General features: G+C 49.7%; 1 long non-coding RNA gene across 1 annotated transcript in view; it reads right to left on the minus strand.

Moving 5' to 3' along the window:
• Nucleotides 1–2,344: 2,344 nt before the first annotated feature.
• The window catches only part of LOC118703192, a 19,909-nt gene continuing 10,518 nt past the window's right edge, over nucleotides 2,345–11,735 (minus strand). The window contains exons 2-4 of the long non-coding RNA XR_004982944.2: nucleotides 3,957–4,007; nucleotides 2,738–2,851; nucleotides 2,345–2,514 (exon numbers count right to left, since the gene is read on the minus strand). This is a non-coding gene — a long non-coding RNA (uncharacterized LOC118703192). The remainder of the gene's footprint in view (nucleotides 2,515–2,737; nucleotides 2,852–3,956; nucleotides 4,008–11,735) is intronic.

The raw sequence follows: 11,735 nt of genomic DNA on the forward strand, positions 1-11,735 counted from the left end.
TGTGGAACTAGAAAAGGTACTTCATGCCCTTTAGTCCACCTCTTCTCCTTACACCTATCAGCTTGTCTCCGTGATCAGGGATTTTTCTTCCTCTGTGGGGAAAACACATCTGTCTCCCCATGAGCTGGACAGGGACCTGTACGCACATCTCTCACCCAATGTAGATGTAGCCCCCAATAATCAGTCTTTACCTGTCCCCGTGACCCACCGTATCTGACACAAAAGAGGAGTCCGGTCACCCCTCTTCTCCTAACCCTCAGCATCACAGCAGGGTTATGAGCCACAGGGAGCTTAACCACTGCTCCACCTATTTTGCAATCCTGTCTCAGGATCTGCAAGAAACACGTGGATGCCCAGCAAGGGGCAAAACTGGGAAAACAAGAACCTCACCCCCCGGGTAATCTATTCTCTCCTTTCATATCACTAGTGAGGCAACTGAAACCCCTACTCTTTCCCCTCTTAAAAAATAACATCTTAGCCTCTGTTGTCTTTCAGCTCCAGGCCCAGAAAAGCAGCAAAACCAGACAGGTGACGCTGTGGCAGCCTCAGGACCAGCTTTTACCTCCCAAGTCACTCAACAGGATCGCTCTGGAGGCTTCACCAACCAGTCTCTTGGGGAAGTCATGCTGCTGCGACCCTCATCCAGCCCCCTACCAACAAAGCCCGCTCTCCTGTGAATCTCCGCCCCCGTGACCTCAGCAGCCGAATTCACAGTGTGTCCTGGAAGACTGGTCCTGGTGGAGACCGAGATCTGCTTCCCTGGAAGACTTACCTTCATGGCGAGTGGATCTTACCTGGCAAGGGACCCTCCAATTCTCTACTCCAGAAGAAGCTCGGGTTTTCAAATTCCTTTTTATATGTCTTGTCTCCTCACTATAGTCCTCCTACAAGTAACTAACAATGAATACACCAAGGTAGGTTTCTGGTCTTTTCAGGTAAAACGGGCCTGGGATGATGAGATAGTCATCAATTCTCCTCTCAGGGATGGCAAACCCTCCAGGGTCACTCTCTGTTTTGATGCCTGTGCGGCCATGGCCCCGGGGTGGTCTAGCTGCAGTGGGTGGCATCGGAGCTATGCCACCAACCACAAATATCTATGCATGAAATACCACCAGAAAGGGGACCGTGACAACATAGGGGAGTTTTACTGTCCATATTGGCCGTGCTCCCACTACCACTCTGGTGCTTTATGTAGCCCGCTAGTGAACCTCAAAAACCCACTCCCCGACTATGAGTACCTGAGTGCCTAACTCTGTGCCTTACATGGACCATACACTAAGCCACCAGTCAGAGCCCGCTGAGTACCCATAACCCCATCCCTTCCCCTTCCTCCCCTCAAAAGGAGTGCTCACCTCTGCACAGTTGCTCCTCTCCCCTTGCGAGACAGCCCGGCAGGTTTCTCCTCTAATAAAGCCTGTGTCACCTGGTTTTCAGTCTCCAGCTGCTCTTTCCGAATGCACCCCAACCAGGGATGGAACTCACCACCGAGGGATGTGCCCTGACTTTATTAAGGCCTCAGCCTTTTGATGCAAGGGGTGACACTCCAACCAACTGAGCCACCCAACCAGGGCCTGTGTCATCCTTTATAACAAACGAATGATCTAGCCTAAACCGGTTTGGCTCAGTGGATAGAGCGTCGGTCTGAGGACTGAAAGGTCCAGGTTTGATTTCGGTCAAGGGCATGTACCTTGGTTGCAGGTACATCCCCAGTAGGGGGTGTGCAGGAGGCAGCGGGTCCATGTTTCTCTCTCATTGATGTTTCTAGCTCTCTATCCCTCTCCCTTCCTCTCTGGAAAAAAATCAATGAAATATATTTTAAACACACACACACACACACACAAAACTAATGATCTAATAAGTGAACCATTTACCCGTGTTCTGTGAGCCCTTCTAGGAAATTATTGAACCCAAGGAGAAGATGCGGGAATCCCTGGAAAGAAATTTGTGGGTAACCTGGCACCCATTATCTGGGACTGGCTTTTGAAGTTGGGGCAGATTGGTGGGACTGAACCCCTCACTTGTGGGGTCTTCAATAGCTCCTGTTGGTGTCAGAATTGAGTTAAATCAGAGGAAACAAAGTCGGTGTCCCAGAGAACTGGAAACAGGTTGGTGGGGGAAATGGCACACAGCTGGGATGTGGCTGTGAGTGCTGTGGAGGAGAAACAGAATTGGCTTTTCCTTTCCGGGCCCTGAGGAGGCCCCAGAAGAACCAGTGGCCCTGGGTCTGAAAGATGAATCAGGTCAGGCAGCCTGGGGAAGGGCCAGGTGGGGGCTGATGGGGTATGGGTCTCAAAGGAATCCTGGAATAAAGAGTCTGGTAATGGAAGAGTCAGGCACACAGTAAGCACTTAATTTTTATTTTGCTCAAAGGTTGAATTTGTTCATAATGAAAATATAAACTGTGTATAGCATGTTGCTTCACACATCCCCTAGGAAGGTGGAGCCTTCTTCTTCTGGCCAGGGGATTGGAAAGGATTCCTGTCAATACATTTTCTGTTTCTTGTTTTCTTGGGCCTGCAAAAGAAGGCAGGCATGTCAGACAGGGCCCGGAGCTGACAATGGGAGGAGGGTATGGACAGTCAGTGTGAGGGGCAGCCAGACATCCAGGCCAATGCAGGGCCCCACTACCTTCTCAGATCTGAACTGTGCCTCCTTCAAACCATCCCCAACTTTCCCTCTTACACATATGCAGTCCCATCCCCAGTCCCAGCCAGCCCCAGACCAAGCTTGCTCTGACCTTACTCCAGCAGTAGACGCCAACTCCTGTGACTGCTACTGCCACCAAGCCCACGGATAGCACAAGCGCACAGGTCCCTGTTGCCCCTATCAGACATTTCATAGCTCCCCCACCCTATATGGAGGAAGAAAGGGGAAGGGTGACCTGTGAGCCCAGGCTCACCTCACAGGATAGAGACAGTGAGGGGACTGTGGGCTCAGGGTCCCAGATGACAGGATGGGTGGAACCAGAGGGAAGAATGGCCCCATCCACTGAGCTGAGGGAGATGCTGGCTCTGCTCCCCCCTCTGTAGTGAGCAACTGGTGGCCTCAGGATGGCCCTTGGCCCTCTGGGCCCTGCCACCTCATAGGTCATGGGGATGGCACTCTCCAACCCCTGGGCTGGAGGGAGAAAGCAAGTGGCCAATGGAATTGCTCACAGGGTGAGCTGGGCTCACTGCAGAGGGTCCTTCAGGCTCTGGAGGAGGTGGCCTTTCTGACACCCCAGCAGGGGATGGAGGCTGAGGGGTCCCTGTGTAACCTGACAATCAGTGGATCCCTGCTGCTGTCACTCCTTGAGCCAATGAAGCAGAGACAGGATGGAATCACTGTGAGCATTAATTCCAATACTGCTGGCAGTGTCAGTGAGCAGCAGGTCATCCACAAATACCTGCTAAACCAGCTGCTTATATTGGGTAAAAGGACAAATATTACATGGGGAAGTAGGCAAGGGAATGCCAAGTGAGCAGTTTTCAGGTAACACAGGCTGGAGATTTGCCAAGGCCTGCGTTATGCACAGGCTGGGGGCCCTCAAAGGCCTGGGCAAATGGGAAGGGCTCAGGCTCTGGTTTCCACCACCAGGTTGTTAATCTTCCCATGACAATAGGCAGCTCCCTGGTGGGGAGGATGGGCTGCATTTCCAGGTGAGCTCCCAGCCATGTGCCTTCTTTCATCAGAACTAAACAATCATGGTTATCAGAACATGGTTAATAGTTCTTACAATTTCAGTTGGTCCCCAATATTCTATTTTGGCCCCATCACCTGAGAACTCCTGGCCTGTAGCTTGAGATGCCCCCCCACACCCCATGTGCCCTGGGGTCTTAGCCCAGGGGGGAAGCCCTGGGCCCCCTTATAGGCCCTTAGTTGTCCTGGGTGCACCCTGTCCATGGGGAAATGACCAGAGTCCTGTGTTTGGCCCATTAACTGGTCGCTGGGCATGGCCAGGTCTGGCTGAATCTCACCAAATTAAGAATGCTTTTTCCGCCATCTTCTCAAGGAAGCAGAGCTCACCCCTGTGGGGAGAACACCACAAGTCACCTTCCCACACACTCCAATTCCCCCAGGGCCTCTGGGCTCTGCTCCTGCAAGGCAGAAGCCAGGTCCCAACCTCACAGGGACCTGCCTACAGGGGTCACCTGGACAACAGGAGAGCTGAGGGTTAATTGCCCTGGAGCGGGCCCACTCTCTGGGCGTGGAGGGACAGGGCTCTGTCTGTGGAGGCCCAGGGCCTGGCTTTGCCTTGGGCTCAGGAGTCTCCTCTGCAGGCCTGGGGGGAAGCTCACCTCCCACTCCCCCCTTTTGCCTCTGGGCTCCGCAATTGGCTGGGGCTTCCTGTTGTGGGAGACATGCTCTAAGATTCATCTTCATAGGAGGAAACAGCATATGGCCAGTCAGTTACTGAATTTCCCCAGAGCAAGCAGGATGTGGGAGGGGAGGTGGGGAGAGGATATGAGAGCTGTGCTCCTGGCTTGCAGCACATTGTCCAGGAAGATTCGCTAGACAAAGGGAGATGGAGACAACTACAAAAGGCCTCAGCCAATGGAAAAAAACAAACAGACCCACTAGGAGACCATAAGACCTGGGAACCTATGGGATAGAATGCAAACTCCATGTACTCAGCAAAGACCTGAGGAGGGATTTCACACAATGGGATAAACACTGCCTGTGCCAGCTAATTCAGGGGCTGCACCAGCAGACACCCGCTCACCAGAAAGTTTTAAAAGTCCCATTTTCACCAGACTTCTGTCTCTGAGTCCGTTACTGGAATTCAGACAGGTGAGCCTTCCTCACACCGTCTCCTTACCCACCTTGGGAAAGTGTTTTCTGAGGGAGCTCCTGTGGCCACCGGCCCAGGCTCTGCCCCACCTCCTGCCCATCCCCTTCAGCACCCTCTGGCTGTACCCCCAGACCTTGAAAACTCAGGCTTGGCTCCTGGGTCCCTGGGCCCCTGTCCTCTGCTCCCTGGGTCATATGGGGATGCTCACCAGCTGCCCTGTCCACCAGGTATTGCATTTGGCTGCTCAGAATTCCTGACACCCCTCCACCCAGCTCACCGCTCCCAGCAGGACCCATGGCTAAGATCCTGCCATGGGACAAACCTGGGGAGGACCTGAGGTGGGTGGTCATGGGACAGGTGACAGTGGGGTGAGGGGTGGCCCCCTGGGGACAGAGAGGGACAGCTGGGGTCCTTGAACCATTCACACTCCCTGCCCAACTCCCTCCACACATCCGAAGGCACACCTTCCAAGTCCAGGCCCTCACCCTTTGTCCTCAGTCGCCCCTTCTAGAAGGAAGAGCTGAGTCCTGCATGCAAATCATTTCCCTGCTGTACCTGGGCCTCGCTTGCCTGAGGACCCCGTTCTCTGAGACTAAGGCTGCCGCCCTGTTCCGGATCACAGCCCCCTCCCTGGTGGACTCCCACCTCTTGGAGAAGCAGCTCTCCTTCCCGGTGCTCCTGCCCCTCACCCTGCTCTCACCTCCAGGAAGAACCAGCCGCTCTCCTGCTGCTCTGGCTGGTCTGACCCAGAAATACACTTGGGAGTTTGCTTCCAGCTCTTCCCCACTGTGTACCCAGTGGTTCCACTGAAATCATGTGACCATTTTCCTGAGGTTATTATGTCTCATTTTATTTTGTTTCCCTTTCACTTTCCCTGCCGAAAAAGCAGTTAACACATAGCCTTTTGGGAGTCAACTAAGCACAACTGAGGGTGAGGGTCAGAGGGAGAAAATTGATTCCTGGGCAGGCTTTCGGCATGGCTGGTAGAGGAGAAATACACTGAGTGACCAGATTTTTTTAATCGCTGAACGCATAATAATCTGGCCACTCAGTGTATATCATATATAATAATCCTATATAATAAAAGGCTAATAAGCAAATTGTCCCCTCAACCAGGAGTTCAACCAGCAGGCAGGTCAGCCAACCACCCATGTCTCCTTCCCCTGGCCAGGCTGGCCGCCCCCCTCCCCTGCACAAATTTATGAACTGGGCCTCAAATGTGTGTGTATATTTTCTATATTAATAAAAATGTAAATGTTCATTTGTTCAAAATCTTAAATCTCTGAAAGTTCTTCACTGATTGCTTTGAAATTTTGCCACAAAGTTTCATTTGAATACACAAGTATTTTTATATACCTTATCCCTACTATTGTATAAATGTCACACCTGTGAAAGGTAAAAACATGCGTGCTTTTTTTTTTTTAAAGCACCATCAATTGGACATAAAAGCAACACAGGCTATACTAAATATTTTAAGATTCCATTTCAATGTTTCCGATTTATGATCCATTTACCATTTCCGAATTTCCAATTTTATGATACCATTTCAATGTTGATAATGATTGAAGATTTGTGCTTAGAAATCGCGAACAAAGTTCTCAATCAATTGGGAATGCCATCACCGACTCCATCTGCTGCTGCTTCATTCGATGGAGAATTGCGTAGTGAACAAAGTTACAACAAGGGTGACCTTTTGTCATATGTGCAATCAAATATTTTTAAACTAACACTTGAGCAAAAAGGCATTTACAATCAAATAATGCAAAATGTCAATAATGGGGTTGGAGAAATCTTCTTCTTAGATGCACCAGGAGGAACTGGTAAAACGTTCCTAATTAGATTGATTCTGGCAGCAACTGGATCCCAAAATGACAGAGCCTTAGCTCTTGAATCATCGGGAATAACTGCGACATCGCTACGAGAACTGCTCATTCCTCTTTGAAATTGCCATTAAACATGCAATTCATTGAAACTGCCACGTGCAACATTTCCAAAGCATCCAGCATGGCAAAAGTATTGCAGAAATGCGAACTTACTGTGCACCTATAGATGAGGACAATGGGGGATGGGGAGGGGGGAGGGGGAGTGGGAACCTGGTAGAGGGGGGAAGAAATGAGGAACCTTTGTAATAATATGAACAATAAAGATTGATTTTAAAAAAATAAAAGAAAAATAAAAGAACAACAACAAAAAAAAGAAATGCAAACTTATTGTTTGGAAAGAATGCACAGTGGCGCACAAAAAATCCCTCGAGGCTCTTGATCGATCATTGCAAGATTTGTGTGGAAACATCAGACCATTTGGGAACGCATTAATATTGCTTGCAGGAGATTTTAGGCAAACATTACCTGAAATCCTCGATGGACACCAGCAGACGAAATAAATGCTTGCCTGAAATACTCTACTTTGTGGCGACATGTAAAGAAGTTAAAATAAATGACAAATATGCAGGTTCAGCTGCAAAACGATCGATCAGCTGAGATATTCTCACATCAATTGCTGGAAATTGGGAACGGAAAGGTGCCGGTTGACCTGACCTCGGGAGCAATTTCATTGCCTCATAACTTCTGTAATTTAGTGATGTTGGAAGATGAATTGGTTGAAAAAGTATATTCAAACCAATTATAAGAATCACGATTGGCTGAGTGAACGAGCTATTCTTGTGACCAAGAACAAAGACGTCTACGAACTTAACAACATTCTTCAGTCTAACATTCAGAGCGAGGCAGTCACATACAAGTCTGTCGATACTGTTGTGGAAGCAGGTGAAGGGGTTAATTATCCAACAGAATTTTTGAATTCACTCGATCTGCCAGGGATGCCACCGCACCTACTGCAATTGAAAATCCGTGTGCCAGTTATCATGTTGCGAAATATCAGCGAGCAAAAGCTTTGCAACAGCACGAGGCTCACAGTACAAAAATTAATGAACAACTTGGTAGAAGCAACAATATTGACAGGACCTTTCAAAGGTGAAGAAGTCCTCATTCCTCGCATTCCTATTATTCCAACAGATATGCCATTTCAATGTAAGAGATTGCAATTCCCAGTTCGATTGGCGTTTGCAATCACAAAGCTCAGGGCCAATCTTTAGAATTTTGTGGTTTAGATCTAGACTCGGATTGCTTCTCAAATGGACAATTATATGTTGAGTGTTCTAGAGTCGGCTAACAGGACAACCTCTAAATCTGCACAGACAATAGAAGAACAAAAAATATTGTATACCCACAAGCATTGTGAAATAAAACATATTAGGAACGTGTGCTTTTGCCTTTTCTTTCTTTTCCATTTAACCAGACTGAGCCACAGCAACACGTGGCTGGTGGCAAGATTATTATTAGTTCAGAGATCATAATAATCTGGCCACTCAGTGTATAGTTGAAGCCCCAGACAGGAGGAGCAGTGCTGGGGGTGGGTGGGGAGTGAGGCCAAAGATTCCATAATTCTGAATCATTTGAAGAGGACCCCGAGCCTGTTATGGAAACAGAGCTTCGGGTCCAGTGCCGGCCCCAGTCTGCAGCCCATCCCGTACTCAGAATCCCCGGAGCCAACATTTTGGCAAAGGCCCTTCCTCTGGAAGCTCAGTGTTAGAAATGCTCTCAACGGTGTCGCAGCAATGAGGCAAATACTCAAGCGTGTATGGGCAAGGCCAATTTACCCCTGCGCAGAAGGGTGCTCTGGCCAGCTGGAAGTCAAGGGCAAAGCACAAGGGAAGGGAAATCCAATCAGACATTAATTTCCTGACCCAGGGTCGGCCCTGGCCTCACTTTGAACTCTGACTTGATCGCTCAGGCTCAGAGCTCAGCTTCCCATTATTTTGAGACTGGCTATTTCAGAGGGAGTGGAAGGGGAAGTCAGAGCCCAAGATGGTGGCCTCCAGGGGAGCTGCCAGTCATGAGGACCAAAATACTGGCGTCAAGTCACTGGAGCCCAAATGGTGGCTGCCAAAACTGTTCTTTGACAGAAAAGATTTCTTGTTTATTCTCACATCAGCCAGAAGCCTTCAGTCCTGGGAGACTTTCTGGAGGAGGTAACACTGGGCCTGGGAGGGCAATGACCAAGGGGCATCTTGGGAAGGCCAGCAGGAGGGGCCTGAGGCCTCCTAGGGAAAGTCTTGCAGGGGAGGACCCTCAGGGAGGGCCCCCGACACAGACAAAATAACAATCAAGCCCACCACCAGCCACCTACCCACCCACCACCCACGGCCCAGCACCCACCATCCTGTGTCTCTGCATCTGCCTACCTAGCTCATCGTGCTGAGCAACAGCCTGCCTGACATGTGTGCCTTGAGAACCATGTGGATACAGAGTTCTTGTTTTAATGCCTGTTTATTTCAGTTCATTGATATAATCAAAATATTCTATCGATGGGCATTTAGTTTTTTTCTACTTCTTTTAATATTATGAATTTGTGCTGTTAAAAGATACACAAAACAAACAAACAAACAACAATGGAACCTGTAAAGAATTTTTGTGAGTTTATTTGAGCCAAACTGTCGACATATGCCGGGAAGCAGAACCTCAGCGAATTCAGATAAGGCTCTGGAGAATGGCGGGTTACACTTGTATTTATACATTGCTGTCAAAGGAAAGGGACACAGGTGGGTTACATGAAATTCATTGGTGATAGATTAAGGAGGTGGGAGAAAGCAATGCAGGGGAGAGGGGGTTGGGGGTTGAGGGGGAACCCCTGGGATTGTATATAAGGTAAAATGATAGGTACTTAGGTGGGTGCAGGGACAATGATGATGATAACAATGAAGGAGTTTGTGGTGTCTGTGTTGGCGCATTAGGTTGTACCCCAAGGGGTCCAGAAAAGGGAAAGTGAACATTTACCCAGACATTTCAAAGGGTATGTTATTATAAACGCAAAAAGATGGATAGGCTCAGTGAAGGGAAGGCTGACCTTGTCAGTGAAGATACTGGCCTAGGATGTAACTACCCACCGTAACTGCTTTTAGTTAAAGTTTAATTTCAGACCATCCTGTGTGGTTGCTTTAGGTCTCTGAGTTTGCAAGACTACCACGCAGGCCTTCCCTGAGCTGGTCAGGTCAGCAGGTGGCCCCTTTCCCCCACAAATGTGTCTGCTGGACCTTTGAAACTCCAAAGTCAGATCAAACTGGGCAGCATGCAAAGGTGGCTCCCTGGGTTCTTGTCAAAGAATGAAGCCACAGACAAAAGGTGGTGTAGGAAAAGGAGGAAATTCATTGAGAAACAAGCACAGACTCCCAGCTGGGGCAGGGGACAGAGGCCCACTAAGTCCCCTTTCCTAAGGTTGATAAAGGCTGCAGTTCCTTGTGGCCTGACATCCCCTCTGATTGGTCACTGTGGCGGCTTCGGAGCCCAAACCTCAGGTGAGGTTCCCTCTTCTTCTCCCTTTGGCTTTTCTTTTCCCTGGGCCCTCCTCCTCCTCCTCCTCTGAATGAGTGGCTTCCTGCCCTTCAATCTGTAATGTGCACCTCCTGGCAGCTCCCTCATTCTGTGAATGTGTATCTGCGGGCAGCTCCCAGCTTTGCAGCCTGTGGTTCTCCCCATAGAACCCCTAATTCCCAAAACTTCCCAGACCTGCTGTTTTACCCCCAAAAACTCCTTTCACCTTTAGCCTGCCTGCTGCTCTGTGGCCCCTCGAGGGACAGCTCCCACTGTGCCTCTGGGGGCCTCTGCAGTGCAGGGCTGAAGGGTCTGGCCAGTGAGGGGAATGCCACTTCCTATTTTATCATTTTTAAGTGATGGGGTTTTGACTGATGGGTCTCTTACTTTTCAGCATCTCCTGTTCCCGAGTTTCCTAATATATAAAGAGCTAGGGGCCGTCCCAAATGAAACAATGAGACAGGCAACTAAACTACAGACTGTGTGGTTCGACCAGGCCTGCAGGGGGGTTAGTGAGGGATGACCAAATGACTGAACAGCAGGCTGTGTGGGGCGACCATGCTAGCAGGGAGGCAGTTGGGGGTGACCAGGCTAGCAGAGGGGTAGATGTGGGCAACTACGCCAGCAAGGGGGTGGGGGGATAGTTGGGGGTGACTACCCCAGCAGGGGGAACAGTTGGAGACTAACAGGCCTTCGGGGGGTGGGCAATTGGGGGTGACCTGGCCAAAAGGCAGAAGCGGTTAGGGGTGATCAGGCTGGCACTGAGGGCAGTTAGGGACAATGAGGCAGGCAGGCAGGCAGGTGAGCAGTTAGGAGCCAGCGGTCCTGGATTGTGAGAGGGATGTCTGACTCCCAGTTTAGCAAATTATTGAACCCAAGGAGAAGTTGCAGGAATCCCTGGAAAGAAATTTGTGGGTAACCTGGCAACCATTATCTGGGACTGGCTTTTGAAGTTGGGGCAGATTGGTGGGGTCTTCAATAGCTCCTGTTGGTGTCAGAATTGAGTTAAATCAGAGGAAACAAAGTCGGTGTTCCCGAGAACTGGAAACAGGTTGGTGGGGGAAATGGCACACAGCTGGATGTGGCTGTGAGTGCTGTAGAGGAGGGAAACAGAATTGGCTTCCCTTTTCAGGCCCTGAGGAGGCCCCAGAAGAACCAGTGGCCCTGGGTCGAAAGATGAATCAGGTCAGGCAGCCTGGGGAAGGGCAGGTGGGGGCTGATGGGGTGTGGGGAGGGCCCAGGGCTGGGTCTCAAAGGAAATCCTGGGATAAAGAGTCTGGTACTGGAAGAGCCAGGCACACAGTATGCATTTTATTTTATTTTGCTCCGAAGTTGACGTTGTTCATTATGAAAATATAAACTGTGTATAGCATGCTGCTTCACACATTCCCGGAAGGTGGAGCCCTTCTCCTTCTGGCCAGGGGGCTTGGAAAGGCTTCTGTCCGTTGTAGGGCAGGTCCTCAGGTTACTCCGGAGATCCCATTCCCAAAGCGCCACTTCCGCTATTTGTGTGCCGTCTTGCATATTTAGAGATCTAAAATAACCACAAAGAAGGTTCTGAAAATCAAATATTTAACTACAAACTGTTATGGTGG

This window comes from Pipistrellus kuhlii, unplaced genomic scaffold (assembly GCF_014108245.1).
Source record: "Pipistrellus kuhlii isolate mPipKuh1 unplaced genomic scaffold, mPipKuh1.p scaffold_m20_p_4, whole genome shotgun sequence".
In the NCBI taxonomy this organism is placed as follows: domain Eukaryota; kingdom Metazoa; phylum Chordata; class Mammalia; order Chiroptera; family Vespertilionidae; genus Pipistrellus; species Pipistrellus kuhlii.